The sequence below is a fragment of the Eumetopias jubatus genome, unplaced genomic scaffold (genome assembly GCF_037043125.1).
Source record: "Eumetopias jubatus isolate StellerSeaLion01/CBP00866 unplaced genomic scaffold, mEumJub1_p1.0 scaffold_4, whole genome shotgun sequence".
Lineage (NCBI taxonomy): Eukaryota > Metazoa > Chordata > Mammalia > Carnivora > Otariidae > Eumetopias > Eumetopias jubatus.
Genome location: NW_028274810.1, coordinates 161,368,856 through 161,384,908, shown reverse-complemented (window position 1 = coordinate 161,384,908; position 16,053 = coordinate 161,368,856). Strand labels below are relative to the sequence as shown.

The 16,053-nt window shown below is 42.7% G+C and overlaps 1 non-coding gene across 1 annotated transcript; it reads right to left on the bottom strand.

Annotated features, from left to right (window-relative positions):
* Nucleotides 1-609: 609 nt before the first annotated feature.
* LOC148164629 (U6 spliceosomal RNA) lies at nucleotides 610-712 on the bottom strand. The gene has a single exon (XR_015768136.1). It is a non-coding gene; the product is annotated as a U6 spliceosomal RNA (small nuclear RNA).
* Between the last annotated feature and the right edge of the window lie 15,341 nt (nucleotides 713-16,053).

Here is a 16,053-nt window from a genome sequence, read left to right as displayed (position 1 = left end):
CTCAGCTTTTGCTTTTTTTTTTTTTGAAAGGGAAAATGAGACAAAGCATTTTGTTAAATACTGCACACATGTTATGTCTTATTGCTTGAGTTATGATGATGATGGTGGTGGTGGTCATAACACGGGCTGCTCATCCTGAGCTTTGTTGGGCCACCTAAGAGGATGCTTCTGTAAGTCTTCTTGCTCCTGCCAGAGAATTCCTTCAGGATGAGCCACTCTGTGTTTCAAAAGCGGAGGCAGTGGGGGGGGGGGGGGGTAATTTAAAATGCTAAAGTGAATTTCACAGACCATTAATCTCTCAAGACTCTGTAAATAAAAGACCGTTAATCTCTCAAGACTCTGTTTTCAAATACATTTGGGAAGTTCTTGGAGATCTCAGGAGATCAAAAATGGGTCTGAGAAGTCCTTAGTAAGGAATCCTCATTGGCATGTGTCTAACTCAGCAACTCAGCACTTCCCAAACTTTTGACCCATAAGAAAATTAAGCATAAGTGAAAAGCAACTTAATAAAAAGTATTGTTGAGTTCTGGTAATATAAATTCTGCTTTGAAAGTTCTTTGCTAACTAATCTGTGAGACCAGTTCCTTCAAGAAATTTATACTTTTTTGTTTCAATATGGGACACTTGACGAATTTTGTGTTGTTATCCTTGTGCTGGGGCCAGGCTAATCTTCTCTGCATAAATTCTTTTTAATAACAGACATTTTTATGGCACTTACCATATGCCAGGCACAGTTTTTAAAACTTTATATATGATTAATTGAATCCTCACACTAAACCAGGAAGGAGGAATTATTATCTTTCTTAGTTTTCAAAGAGGAAGACCAGGCAGAGAAAAGTAGGAAATTCGCCCAAAATCATATCTGACTCCCTGCTAGTGGTTTGAGTCCATGACGCCCTCTTTTCCTCAAAGAGTAATTTCCAGAGCATTCTTTTCTCAAAATGATGCAAATAGTAATTTACAACATACTGTTTTCTCAAAGTAATTCAAATACTAATTTGTAGTGTATTCTTTTCATGATTTAAAGGATTCAGCTACTTTTTATTTCCAGACTTTCAAGACCGCTCTGGATACAATTGAGATAAATCTTAAGGTGTCACAAAAGCAAGTTTGTGAATGACTCCTCTGAACTTGGGCCCAGTTGCCTTCAGGGGAAGAGAAGGCCTGTGTTCCTAGTCGCCTAGGTGCCCATACAACACTGCCACAGTGAGGCCTACAACTTCACTAGATCCTGTTTCTAAGTATTTTGTGATTTAGCACTTTTGTGTTCATAGATATTTATAAATAAATCCTAAATGATTTTAAATTATTAAAATGCAGAATGCGGCAGGAGGTTCCAGGTAAAGTCCAAACCAGAACTCAACAGACTGTTTTGAAAATAGCAGGTGCGAACCTCCTAGCTTGTCTGTGTCCCTGACTTGATAGGCACTGGAGCTTTGGTTTTAGATGGAAAGGAATGTTGTTGGGTTTTTGTTTGTTTTGTTACATTTCAATTCAGGGGCCCAGGGCAGAGATGAGGAAGAAAAGAAGAATTGAGGGGATTGATTATGAGTCTCAGTAGAGAGAAGGATTAGGGCCAGAAGCTGAAGGAGCTGTTTACATGATTATTCTGGTGAAAAAAAATAACTGCTGACCAGCACCCCAGTAACAACATGATTCAGGGTTGGGAAGGGGTCATTCTGCAACCCGCACCCCAGCCCTCCATGCACACTTACCACCAAATGGCACTGTGAGGGTACAGGGTAATGCACCAAGGGAGGAGGCTGGGGGGCTTGGCAGAGCAGCAGGCTTAAGGAGGACCTGGTAGTGATGAACTCAGTCCTGAACATCGATGAGGCACTGCCCAGGTAGGGCTGAGAACTTAGAGAGCGGTCAAAAGGAAGGGTTCCATCGTAATCTGGGAATTAATGTGACATTGTTTATACCCAAAGGCTAATGGGGCCAGGCAACATTCCAATTACAAGAGGGAAAATGAAGTGAAAGGTGTTTGGATATGATCCCTGCTGTGTACTGAACTGTGTCCCCCTGAAACTCATATATTGAAGCCTTAACCCCCAATGTGATGGTATTTGGATATGGGGCCTTTAGGAAGTAGTTAGGTTTTTTGTTTGTTTGTTTTGTTTTGTTGGTGGGGAAGAGGGGCAGAGAGACTCTTAAGCAGGCTCCATGCCTAGTGCAGAGCCCGAGATGGGGCTCGATCTCACAACCCTGAGATCATGACCTGAGCATAAATCAAGAGTTGTATGCTTAAATGACTGAGCCACCCAGGTGACACAGAAGTAGTTAGGTTTTAAATGAGGTCATAGAGTGGAGCCCTCATGATGGGATTAGTGCCCTTATAAGAAGAGACACCAGAGACCTTGCTGTCTTTCTCTCTCGGCTATGTGAGGACACATTGAGAAGGCAGCCTTCTGCAATCCAGGAACAGTGAAAAAATAAATTTGTGATGTTTAAGCCACCCAATCTATGGTATTTTGCTATGACAGCCCAAACTGAGAAAATTCCTATTTCAAAACTTATAGAACGTCAATATATCTCTGTAAGTAGGCATTTCCGTTATAGATGTGTTCTATTTCACAGCTTTTAGAATATATTTTCCTTTTCAGTAATTGAAAGAGCTAAACACAAGGTTTTTACAAATGTTTCCCACTTAAAAGGCCCCATTTTTATAACATCAAAGATATTTTTCTATTTTTCAGTGACTTTTCTTTTTAAAATATCTTATTAATTATAAGTTAATGAGATCAGATAAGTGTTTTTTTCCCCCAAATGGCAAAGGGCTCAGTTTTTCTGGTTAGTATCACCATTTTTTTTAAGATTTTATTTATTTGACACAGAGAGAGAGAGAGGGAGAGAACACAAGCAGGGGGAGCGGCAGAGGGAGAAGCAGACTACCCACTGAGCAGGGAGCCCGATGCAAGGCTCAATCCCAGGACCCTGGGACCGTGACCTGAGCCGAAGGCAGACTCCCAACAGACTGAGCCACCCAGGTGCCCCAGTATCACCATTTAACAAGAGCTTGGGTTTTCTGTCTGGAATCTTCCTGCCTCTCTCCTTTTTGAGATACTCGACAATGAAATGAAGAGATGATTCATCTCTGCTCCAAGTTCACAATGTAGGGAACCGACCCTACTGAGCCTCTCACTGGTACATGAGACACAGGAACCCAGGACCCCCTCTCTAGGCCTTCTATCTCATCTCCCCGCCATACGAAATCCCCAGAAGTGGTCCTGAGGTTTCTTTGGCCAGTCTTGCAACTGTGGCCATCCCTCTGTGAACGACCTTCAGGATTACAGCAGGCAGATCGCTCACCCTCCTTGAAAGTACACTCTGGAGAACACAACTCACTTCCTCAGATTTTCATAAAATGTACAACTGAATAAATTTTTCTTTTACCATCTAAAGACACTATAAAATATTTAACTATTTTGGCTCTTTGGGGTTTATATTTGTTACACTGTATTCAGTAATTATAACACATAGTATATGGAGTAAAATTAATGTATTTCTTCCACTTGGGGAAAAAACATGAAATAGAAAGATGAGTGGGCAGAATTTTTCATAGGGTTTAACACATGCCATAATTTTTGAAAAGCAGGATATATTTGGCTCTTAAGGAGCCTGATTTGTCTTTGATTTTATGTGCTGTCACCCGTCACTGCCTCAGTCCATATGCCATTATCCTAATAAATACTGAAGCGCTTCTTAAAACTTTTATCAAAAGTACACTTATCTAGGAATCCACAGCTCTGAGTTAAGTTTTTGTCCTCTGTAAAATACATGACTCTCAGTAAATTTCCACACCCAGTTTTAAGAGTTCATTCAATATTTTGCTGGTGTTAGCAAAGCAAACCCAAAAACGTTAAGAAATTTCAAGTATTCCTTAAATTGGTGACCCAAACCAAAATGTCGGCTACCAGCCCATCTTAAATTTTGTTAGTACTTAACTCATACCACCTTAGTGTTTAAAATTTCCATTCAAAACACAGACTTAAAATACACACACACACACACACACACACACACACACAGACACACACACAAAATCATACTCTCCTGGTACCACTTATGGCTGATTTGCCACATTTATTGAGTTTTTCTTCTTGAAATTTGACTAGAAGAATTAGCTTTTAAATCAATGTTATCTAATTGATAAATATTACTTTCTTTTATTCTTTCCCCCAAACTCAGTCCTTATTGACAAGCTCCAAAGCACTTTTATAGTATAGCATATCCCTTTTACATCCTACAGAGTTCCTGCTGGGACATACTGCTGGTAAGTACATAGTAGACATACATGCCTAATAAGCTGAGGGACAGAGAAGGGGACGAGAGTATCTGGAAAGAGAAGTTTCACTAACAGTTCTTTGGATTTTATCATTATGAACTTAGATCCCCTTCTCACACACACACACACACACACACACACACACACACACACACACACGATTTTGTTTTACAGTTGTTAAACATTAAGAGTCTTCTTTATTTTTAAGATTTTATTTATTTATCAGAGAAAGAGAGAGATCACAAGTGGGGTGGGGAGCAAGAGGGAGAAGCAGGCTCCTGGCTGAGAAGGGAGCCCAATATGGGACTCCATCCCAGGACCCTGGGATCATGACCCAAGCTGAAGGCAGATGCTTAACTGACTGAGCCACCCAGGCACCCCGCATTAAGAGTTTTCTACACAAGGAGCGCCTGGGTAGCTCAGTCGGTTAAGGACCAACTCTTGATCTCAGGGTTGTGAGATGGAGACCCAAGGCAGGCTCCATGCTGGGCATGGAGACTGCTTAAGATTCTCTTTGTCTCCTACTCCCTCTGCCTCTCCCCGCTTCTCTCTCCCTAAGAAAAAAAAAAAAAAAGTTTTCTACACAAGTCACCATGTATAGACTATAAATATTTTTCTTTCTTCATTTGGACAGTCTGGCCCACAACACTAAACTGTGTGAACACACCAAAAATCTTAAAGAAGATTGAGCAAGAGCACATCATAGTATTGTTTTTCTTAACATTTTCTCTCACTTTTTTGGGAACAAGACTGACGGGTAAGGAACCCACAAGGCCATCCATATTGTTCTCTAGGAGGAATTTTCATATTGCTTCTTCCATGTGTTTATTCATGAAATCTGGGTCTCTAGGACCCACATGTTTAAGTGCAAGCCAGGGAGTAAGAATATGTGGATCGGGAATAAAGAAAGAATTGTGTCAGAGTAGACACTTCAATGCAATGGGTCAACAGCAATTAGCTGCCTTTATTCTGCTTGTGACATTTATATGGAGTTAGGAGAGAAAACAGGAGAGGGTGTGGTGGTCTGTGCCTAAGTGGGGCGAGGAGGGCCTCAAGTTTAAGGAAACAGGGCAGCGGAGGTAGAGAGCCGGGAAAAGTGATTACCACGCCCAGGAGGACAAAGAAAATGAAACGGGATAAGACCATCTAGTTGGGTTCAGAAACAAAAGGGGGAATGTTGAATCCCCAGCACACATAACTGAGGTGACACAGAAAGAAATATACACATAGGAGAAAGAAGGCCTAGAGTTGGAGAATCCACTAGGAAGGAACCTGGATTCAAGCTATGGTTTCAGGGAGGGAACGAAAGAGGGGAAAGAATTCTGAAATAACATGGAGCAATCCTTGGCATGCCATTAGATGGAGATGATAGTGCCCTGCCAGGGAGCGAATCAAGAATCATTCCCAGATTTCTTGCTCTAACATGGTGGTTCTCAACTTCTAGCATGCATCACAGTTACCTGGGGCAAGGTACCTACTGCTGCTGCTCCAAGGACCGCACTTTGAGAACTACTGATCTAGAAGCCGTTTGTCTTTGCTAATAAAGAAACTTGGCTCCAACAGAGGACAGACAGTGGAGGAGAAAAGTTGCTTGTTTTACAGTCTATCAAAAGATTGTGATGGGCTACACAGTATTCAGCAATGCATCTCTGAAGTCAGCGAGGCTCTTTCAAATGATAAGAACTTTATACTTTTCCAATTAATTCAGGATATATGTTAAACTCCTCCACTGAGCTATTTGGATTTGATGGTTTTGTTGTTGGGAATGGTTTGATATTTTAAGGAAGTCACTGCCTACTTGAAAAACCATGGTCTCTCAAAATAAATTTCCCATGGGAAGAGCCCCATAGAGAAGAAAGGGAGCTCTTGTCCCCCCCATGTCAATGGAAATGTGCAGGCATCTGAAACCCAAATAAATGAGCAAATAAAAGATGAAAGCATACAGGAGATCATCCTTCAAATCCACAAAGGTGAAATAATTAAAAACTAGGTGAACATTACAGTGGTAATAATAAAACTTAATAATATGTATTGATTATATAAACAAAGAAACTGTGTTCCTCTAGGGTCTACTCCATCATTTTGTATTGAATTATGATTCACCATATATATATATATATATATTCCAACTTCAGATCTATGTTTAGATCAGTGGTTCTCAAACTTTAGCAAGTCTCAGAATCACAGGGAGGGCTTACTAAAACACAGATGCTTGGGCCCCACCCACAGTGTGTCTGGTTCAGCAGATTTAGAGTGGGCTCAAGAATTTATATTTCAAATAAGTTTTCAGGCAAAGCTGATGCTGATGGTTCAGAACCATACTTTAGGAATTGCTGGTTTAGATCCATAGTTCACAACTTAGCCATATATTAGAATTATCTGGGGAGCTATTTCTAAAAATTCTAATTCTTATACCACATCTCAAAACCATCCCAATTAGAATTTCTGGGGATGGAGCCCAGTCATCAATATTTTTTTTTTACCTAAGTTCTCAGGTGATTCCAATGTGCCCCTGAAGTAGAGAATTTCTAGTTAGATCAGTAGTTCTCAAACTTTGGCACATGTCAGAATCACCCGGAGGACTTGTTAAATCCCAGAGAACTGGCCCTTCTTCTAGAGTTTCTGATTCAGTAAGTCTGGGTTGTGCCCAAGATTAAGCATTTCAATCGAGTTCCCAGGTGATGATGCTATTGATCCTGGAACCACACTTTGAAAACCATGAGTTAGACCGACTTCAACTTGGCTGCACTTGGAATCTATCGGGGGATCTGGTATAAAATACTGAAGTTAGCCTCCCTTCTGGCTCCCCCCCCAAAAAACAACAAAAACCGGGCACTGGGATTTAATTCTTTTTTTTAAAAAAAGATTTTTATTTATTTGAGAGCAAGAGAGAGAGCACGAGTGGAGGCGGGGGAGGGACAGAGGGAGAGGGAGAAGTAGGCTCCCCACCAAGCAGGGAGCCCGATGCGGGGCTCGATCCCAGGATCCCAGGACCATGACCTCAGCTGAAGGCAGATGCCCAACCGACTGAGCCACCCAGACGTCCCAGGATTTAATTCTTCTGGGATGGTATCTGGCATAAGTGTGCTGTCCATGCTCCCCAGGTGATTCTCTTGTGCAGCCAAGACTGAGACTCACTGCTAAACCAAGCAAAGGTGACGATGCAATCCATGCATATGTCTGTCACTTGCAACTCTTGCTGCTCATCTGGTTAAATATGACCTCTTCCAACTAAAACATATTCCTGCTTTAATCACCATATGCAACATATATCTTTGCTTAAGAAAAATACTACATTGAAATAAATGGAAGATTATGACAGTCATTTCTGAATTTGAGAAATAACTAGGTTAAGCCAGGAGGGGATTCTCCCCCCTTTGGTTGCTATAAATACAACTTACTGTCTGAATTTTTTTTTTAATGTAACATGGTAACCCACCCCTTTGGTGATCTGTAGCTGGTCATGTAAACAGAAACATTATAACTGTTATTATAAAAGCAGTTTCCTATAAATGAGAATTTATGCTTATATCTAAATAAACTTGAAATCTGATCAAACACCCTGGCTCCAGGGAAATAACTTTGGGTTTGGACAACACAAACCAGAGTAATGTTTTACTGCCAGTTGAAGTTTTTGAATATACAGGGTCATTTTTAATCATATAGTATGAGAATAGCTTGTCTGTTACAGACAGTAGAAGCTAAGATTCGTAAATGGGGTGGGGGTGTGGATGGGGAAGTAGCAAATGGAGTCAACTTTTAACTGGGAACTTTCCTGGCCAGCTCTATGATATCAGATACATGTTTGTAAATAATTACTTTCTACTTCAGTTTTCACTGGAAACAGTAATACCATTGTGTTTTAGCGGCTGATTCACTAAGTTACCATTCATGACCCTTCTAGGATATACTATGCAAGGTCCAGATCTAACACCCAGAAAGACTTTAGAAACAGGACTGGAAAGGCTGAGAAACCACTTCGCACCCATCAGAGTGGCTGTAATAAAAAAGACAATAGCAGGTACGGGGGATGATCTGCAGAAAGTAAAACCCTCATACACCGCTGGTTGGGAATTTACCACCAATTTGGAAGCTGTCATTATCCTTAAAAGTTAAACACAAATTGGGACGCCTGGGTGGCTCAGTCTGTTGAGCTTCTGTCGTGATCCCCAGGTCCTGGATGGAGTTGCACATCAGGCTCCTTGCTCAGCGGGGAGCCTGCTTCTCCTTCTGCTTCCCACTCCCCCTGCTTGTGCACTCTCTCTCTGACAAATAAATAAATGAAATCTTTTTTTAAAAAAAGTTAAACAAAAATTGACCACACAACTGAGCAATTCTGCTCCTAGGTATTCACCCAAGAGAAATGAAAGCATGTTCACACAAAAACTTGCATGTGAATGTTTATAGCAGCATTATTCATAATGGCCAAAAGGTGGAAACAACTCATGTGCATTAACCAAATGAATGGATAAACAAAATGTGATTATAGCCCATGCGATATTACTCAGCAATAAAAAGGAAGTCTTGATATATATTACAGCATGGATGAACCTTAAAAACATGCTAAGTGAAAGAAACCAGTCACAAAAGATGATATATGATTCCATTTAGATGAAATCTCTAGAATAGGGAAATCTATAGAAGACAGAAAGTACATTAGTGGTTGCTTAGAACTGGGGAGTAGGGGAGGGAGAGATACAGACGGAGTGAAAGCTAAAGGACCCAGGGGTTTTGTTTTTAAGAGGATGAAAATGTTCTCTCCTTTTTTTTTTTTTTTTTCTAAAGAGAGAAAGAGAGAGAGAACACTAGCAGGGGGGGAGAGCAGACTCCCCGCTGAGCAGGAAGCCCGAGGCGGGGCTTAACCCCAGGACCCTGAGATCATGACGTGAGCCAGGACAGACGTTTAGCCAACTGAGGCACCCAGGTGCCCTGAAAATGTTTTCAAACGGACTCTGGTGAATATACTAAAAACCATTGAATTGTCCACTTTAAATGAGTGAATTGTATGGTATGTGAATTATATCTCAATAAAGCTAAAATACATGGAATGCAACGTACTGAGTAAGGTCAGAAGCATATTTCCAACAACCCATCTCTGAAATCACTTGGACCAAGACCTCTGGGCGCAAGCAGGCAGAGCTGCTGACCGCTAGTTACGGTGAGCCGGTAAGCCGGGTTTGGAGGTGCGGGCTCTCTCCCTCCTGGCGCCCTTGCTGTCGGTGCACCCAGGTCCCTGGCACAGCCCTTTTGCAACAGCACGCGGTAAAGGCCAGGGCCACGTGTGGCGCACAGAATATAACCCAAGTGCATTCCTCCCCGAGCCTGCAGCTCCCCGCCCCGCAGATGTCAGTGGGGTGACCGGCCCTCAGGGCGCGGCCTGCGCTCCTAAACTGGAGGGTCCCTAAGCAAGGAGGCTATCTGATGACCGTCTTTCTTCCCTCTCTCTTCCCCAACAAAGGGTAACTGACCTGCCCCGTGACCTGGCAAGAGCTGAGATTCCCTAAACACGCTTTCCCCCTATTGTGTGCGTACGCTCCCAGAGCGGAGGAGCGGCGGGACCCACTGGAGGGACGCTGGGGACACGGAGGCCCCGGGCGCCGGGATCCCGCCGGCTCTCTCCCCGGGCGGCCAGCGCGTCGCCCGCCGCTCTGGGCGGGGCGGGGGACGGCGGGTAGTGGAGGAGGGGAGCTGTAATTGCGCCGCAGTCCTGGTTCCCACGCTCCTATTGTTGGCGACTTTGTTTCCAATTCCCATCACGTGTGCTAATTAGTAAGAGCCGCTGGCTGGCTGGGAGGCGTGTGGCTGGCCTAAGAGCAGAAAGATCACTTCCTGTAGGGAGCCGGGCAGGCTGAATAGTACTGGGGTTCTTTCTCTCTCCTTCTCCTATGGGCCTCCTTCCCTGCCTCCCAGGGCGGTGGGAGTGGGAAGGCAAGGGGAAGAAATGCTGATTGTGGAGCAAATGCCACTGAATTGCAAGAGCAACCAAAAGGGTCGGCCGGCGAGGAGCTAAGGGCGGGGGTAGAGGGTGAAGCAGGATTAAAGGAGAAATTCTCGTTAGACTTCTAACCTGATTAAGAAATGCTTTTACAGGGGCGCCTGGGTGGCTCAGTCGTTGGGCGTCTGCCTTCAGCTCAGGTCATGATCCCAGGGTCCTGGGATGGAGCCCCACATCGGGCTCCCTGCTCAGTGGGAGGCCTGCTTCTCCCTCTCCCACCCCCCCCCCGTCAAATAAATAAATAAATAAATAAATAAATAAATAAATAAATAAATAAATAAATAAATAAAATCTTTAAAAAAAAAAAGAAATGCTTTACAAAATTACTTTTGCAGTTTTGTTCAGCGAGTCTTTTCCAGAATGGGGTAATAGACGAAAGGTATTTCAGTGTATCCATTTAAAAAAAAAGTTTCCACACTGAATAAAACCAGCACATGCATCAGTGTACAATAGGAAAGAAGGGTGAAATACAATTGAGTCGTGACTTTGGACTCCGTGACCTGTCCTTGGACTCATACTTCTGGGCTTTTTGCACTTTGGTACTAAGCATTTAGAAGGGGTGCAGGGAGGTATTAGACACCACTGACAGAGGACAGTAGTACGCTGGACAAAATACAAGGGCTCTATTAAAAGAAAAGTACTTTCTATGTTTCTTGGCTTTTCATGGGGTCACAAGATTTAGTAATGCTTTGATTCTCACATGGAAGTCTCCACTTTGAAAATACAGTATTATCCATATTTCTTCCCTATAAATGAGAGGAAGGCTGGCTTTTATAAGGACCCATTGTATAACCTTATATATGCTGTAGCAACAGGGAGAAGGTTCTGCCCTTTCCTTGGAAAGCAGCAGTGTGGTGGAGGAATAAGATCAAGGGTGACTTCATTCAATATGCATTCAGTAAGGATACTTTTTTAGCATCTCATATGTGCCAGGCATTGGGCTAGGGCTGGAGATGGAAAGATGAAACATCCAGAACCTGTCTTTAAGTAGCTTACAAATCTAGTTGAGGAGACAGATAAGTATGTAAGCCAGTAATTAAGGATGACTCAAAAGTGGAAGTCTGTATTAGGGACTGTGAGGGCCAGAGGAGGGGCGCCAGAGGAGGGGCACCAGATCCAGGCTGGGGAATTTGGGAGGGCTTCCTGGAGAAGGGATGACTCATCTGACACTTAAATGGCTGAATAACACATGGCCAAGAGAGGAAGACAGAAAAAGGCATTCCAAAAAGAGGTAACAGCATGTGCAAAAGGCCTAGGGGTCTTGACAGAGTATGAGGTGCTCTGCAAACAGGTGTGCACTGCTGCAGCACCGGGCTGGAGGGGTAGGCATGGATGAGCCGGGGCGGGGGGTGGATCATGAAAAGTCTCCTTGAGGACTTTGGACTTTTACCCTAAACACCATGAAAGATTTTAAGCAAGAAAGTAAGATCATCAGATTTGTCCTTTAAGAAGATAACTTGGGCAGTAGTTTGGAGTATGGACTGAAGGGAGTCAGGCTAGAAGCAGGGAGAAGAGGTTGGGGACTAACCCAGTAAGAGACTGAAATGAAGAACAGGCAAGAGGAGATGGGTCAGGTTCAAGAGATATTTAGAAGGTGGAATTGGCAGAAGAGCTGGAGACCTGTGTTACTTTGCCATAAGCAATTAGGAAGAGTCAGGACAGCTCTGAGTTTCTGTCTTTTACGCCTGGGTGAATGATGGCAGGATTCCCCCAGGACAGGCAACGCGGAGGACAAAGAGCAGGCTTGAAATGGAATGAGGTGATGAGTTTGGTCTTGGCCATGTTGTGTGAGAAGTGACTGGTGTATCCAAGTAGTGACATCTGAGAGGCAGATGGTTATAAGACTATGGAGCTCCAAGGGGATAGGCTGGGGCTGGGGTGGACAATGTAGCGATAAGGGAGAGGAAGGTAGCACGGTCTACCTCTCACTCACTGACAGTTTCTCTGCAAGTAGTTTCTAGATACACTGTTCCAAAAGGGACTTTGGAGGACTGTATGATCCCACTTACATGAGGTATCTAAAGTATCAAATTCATAGAAATAGAAAGTAGGCAGTGGTTGCTGGAGGTTAGTAGGGGGGTGAGACAGAGGGAGAAAAGTGGAGTTGTCCTTTAGTGAGTATAGAGTTTCAGATTTGCAAGATGAAAAGTTCTAGAGATCTGTTTCATAACGTTATGAATATACTCACCACGACTGAGCTGTACACTTAAAAATGACTAAGGTGATAAATTTTATTGTGTTTTTAAATCACAATAATTTTTAAAAAGGGACTCAGGAGGAAAGGAGATAGCAACCCTACCAGCTTCCTTTGGACAGCACTAGGATAAAATCCTTTTACCTTCTGCTAGTGCACTCTCTCCCATTGTTGGTGAGAAGGTTAAGTTGGAATATAGACATTTTAGAATAGACAATATGAATGAAGAGCCTTAAAAATGCTTATGCCCTATGACCTACATATTCTACTGCCTGAAATCGGTTATAAATAAGAAACCAACAATACTGGAAGAAAATATGAAAATATTGGATGTAATTTTTAAATGAAGTGTTTAGTAATAGAAAAACAAACACAGCAAAATACCATACAACTGTTATACATTTTTACTAAGAATTTAGAGCCACATGGGAAATATTTATAAAACAAAATTTGGGACACAAAATTATATTTGTGCTTTGATCACAACTATGTCAAACACAATCTATACACAGAATAAAAGCCTGGAGGAAAATATACTAAAATGTTTATAGTAGCTATTTCTGATTGGAACCATTGGTGATTTTTTCCCTTATACTTTTCTATATTTTCCAAATGTCCATATTAAGCATATATTCTTTTATAATGGGAAACTAAAACTAACCTATATAAATTCCATCTCCTTAATTTTTCTGCCAAATTTTCTGATTCCTTCAACTTTAAAAGAAGTGATTTGCATTTAGTTCAAAGCTGCAATAGATTATTACATAACTGGTTTATAAATGTGTCAAAAGCCAAAGGGAAGGAGAAATAATCATCCAGTAAAAATTTAGAAAGACTTGGAAAACTCCTCCATTTGACTATCCTTTTCTTTTTGCTGCTCTTGTGTGGGAAAGAGGAAGCAGGAGATCTTAGCATCAGGAAGTGATGTCGAATATTTTAGCTGATTATAAGTGCTAGAAAGGCAAATTAAGACCTTCCCTCTAATTGGCTGTAATCGGTTAAACAAGGTAATAGACCACCTGTGGCTGCGATGGAGCCAAGTCTTGAGGAGCCCCTGAGACCACAGCTTTGGCATTGAGCTGCCCTAAGGTCAGCTGGGATGGGCTTTTGATTCCATATCAAGTTACTCAGACTATGCCACAAAGAAACATTCAATCAAAATCTGAGTGTACGATTTGGTTTAGAATTTATTCATAAAAGGAAGAAAAGTATACAATTAAAAATTTTTAAAGAATTTATTTAAAAAATATAATCAACAACCAAGCAAATAAAGAGCATTTCCTATATGCCAAGGGCTTCTCTATCCATTTCACATATTGACTTATTAACAAGCCTTTGGGGTAGATTCTGTTAGTATCATCATAATCATCCTCAGTTTGTAGATGAGGAAACTGAAGCACAGAGTAAGAATGTTTGGGTCACACATCTTGTAGTGGTGCAGCTGGGACTTGAACCCAGACAGTCTGACTTCATCATCTATATTCCCAACCACTATACTATGCTACTTCTCAAGATCTCGTTCGAGTTATGCTTTACTAGTTACTTGTGAATTCCAAACACACCATAGGCTAGTCCTTGCATTTGGAGCAACTGTCTGCAGTACATCCCTACTTCCTCATGGTAGCATAATACTTGCAGAAGCAGCACTTGGGAAGTGAAAAAGCCCATTAAAGATTAATCAGCAAACCTAAAATTACCAGGTGACAACAAATGTCACAAACACTCTACTCATGCACCATCTCATCTGAGCTTTGAACATGACAGAGATGAGTTAGTGAGGAGCAATGAAGTGAGCTCCCCTTTGGAAGCAGAAAAATGTTCACACGTGGTTTGGCCACTGTGTGGTAAGACCACCTCTACCAGAGCTAGGATGGAGTCTGAGCTGGCAATGGAAGAAGGCTCCTTAAAGAGGGTATAGCTTCTTGGGCCCATACTCTTCTTGATTAAGGATGTGTCCTCAGAAATTCTCCAGTGACCTAAGCATCCTTTGGACTCCTCTATGACATGAAAACAAACATGAGGATGCAAGTCTAAAAATAAGTTCATCATCTTCTTGCCAAACCAATTCTTCCTCCCATTAATCAGTAGATGGCACTACCATTACCTAGTGGCCTCAGCAACCTCATGGTTGGCCCCCCCACCAGCATCCATTCCACCTGATCTCACCCACCCCACCCTCAAGTCCACTGTGGAACTCTTACCCCCCATGCTAGTGACTGATTGGTTTGTGGGTGGGCAGGTCTAAGTCAATCTAGACCAAAGAAACAGAAGAGGCTTGTTTCAGACTTCTCAGAAAGAGAAGCCAATTTTTTTCTCCCATCCCATATGAACAAAAACCTGTCACTAGGCGTGGCCATCTGTTGATGTGATAGGAAGCCAATGCTGTGAATGGCAGAGTGGAAAGGCAAGGAATGTTGGGCTGCTGAACTCACCCTACAGTGGGTCCTAACCTTAAGTCTTCTGTTGAGAGAATACATTTCCTTTGTTTTTCCCAGCATGAGAAAGGGTGTCAATTACTTGTGATGGAATCATACCCACTGATCTGTTTTGCACATCCAAACAATCATCAAGTCCAGTCTGTTCCCCTTCCTTAATATTTCAAAACCCACATACCTCCCCCCCATCCCCATTTCTAATAATGATCCTGTTCAGGCCACCGCTGGCGTCTCATCTGAATTACTGCAAAGCCTCCTCTTACCAAAATTCCTTGGTTCATCTGAATAGGCCAAAAGGCAAAGTAAGAAAAAGAATGTGAAAGGTTGAGCTATGTCAGGCACAGCAAGAATTTCCCCATCTGGTCATAGGGGGATCTTTGAAGGCTGCCATGCCTCAGCCCAACCCAAAAGGCACAAAAGGAAGCAACCCTCCATTCTGGGGTCCTCTGACCTTGTGGGCCTTGTGCTGAGTGGATGTCGAGACCACCTACCTGTGGTCCTGTCACTTCACTAATATCCTTATCTGTGGTATATTCTGTCCGTGGTTTGTCTGCTGCCTTGGCAATAACTCCAAATGTCACAACCTTAGCTAGTCCAAGCTATGGTTCTTGCCCGCCTTTGGACCTGGACCAGCTGTTATGGTCAGGCTTCACTTGGATATTCACTTGTAAACACCGGGGCCACCAAGCCAGGAAACGTACTTATTTCTGTCCGTCCTAATTTCAGTTCAACTCTACAAACACTTCTTGAGTGCCATCTCCATGCTGGGCACATGCTAGGTCTTAAAAGGGCAGAGATGGAGCATGTCCTGCTTTTTGTATCCTACTATTTGACACAGAGTGGTGTTCAAAAATATTTAAGTGAATCAAAGAAAGATAAAATGGTGACTATGTTTTAGTCTGCGCTCCAGCAGCTCACAATTGACTGGAGAGATAAACCCAAAGTCAGGCTACCACAAGGCTCACTGGTATATAAAATGCAAAAATGGGGTGCCTGGGTGGCTCCGTTGGTTGGGCGACTGCCTTCGGCTCAGGTCATGATCCTGGAGTCCCTGGATGGAGTCCCGCATTGGGCTCCCTGCTCGGCGGGGAGTCTGCTTCTCCCTCTGACCCACCCCCCATCTCATGTGCTTTCTCTCTCT